Genomic DNA, 454 nt, shown 5'->3' on the forward strand with positions numbered 1-454 from the left:
TTCGTCATTGTTGCCAATCGATTTTTTCCAAAAAAAAAAAAATCTCGAAATTTTCATAGAGTAAATAAAAAAAAAATTTCCCTTATGAATGAAAACTGATTGATTTTATCCGTTAAAAATTAATTTGCGTTTGTGTGGAAAATTATGTGTGAGGAGTGTGAGGAGAAGAGAGGAGAATGTTCTAGAAATTATAGTGGGGGGGGGGGGAAAGCAGAAGAAAAAAAGGAAAGGAAAGGAAGGAAAAAAATTTTTTTTTTCAAATTGTTGTCGTTATAATTTCTTGGTTTTCGACTTCAAGGTCACATAGATAACAACAACAACAACAATTTTGTGTGCGTGAGTGCGTACATACAAACAACAAACGACAAACAAAATCAAATCGAACCTCGCCTACCGCCTAAAAAAAAAGTTACGTAAGTTTTCCGTTTTTTTTTTTTTCCACGTTATATTTATT

This window comes from Pediculus humanus, genomic scaffold (genome assembly GCF_000006295.1).
Source record: "Pediculus humanus corporis 1103172107395 genomic scaffold, whole genome shotgun sequence".
NCBI lineage: Eukaryota > Metazoa > Arthropoda > Insecta > Psocodea > Pediculidae > Pediculus > Pediculus humanus.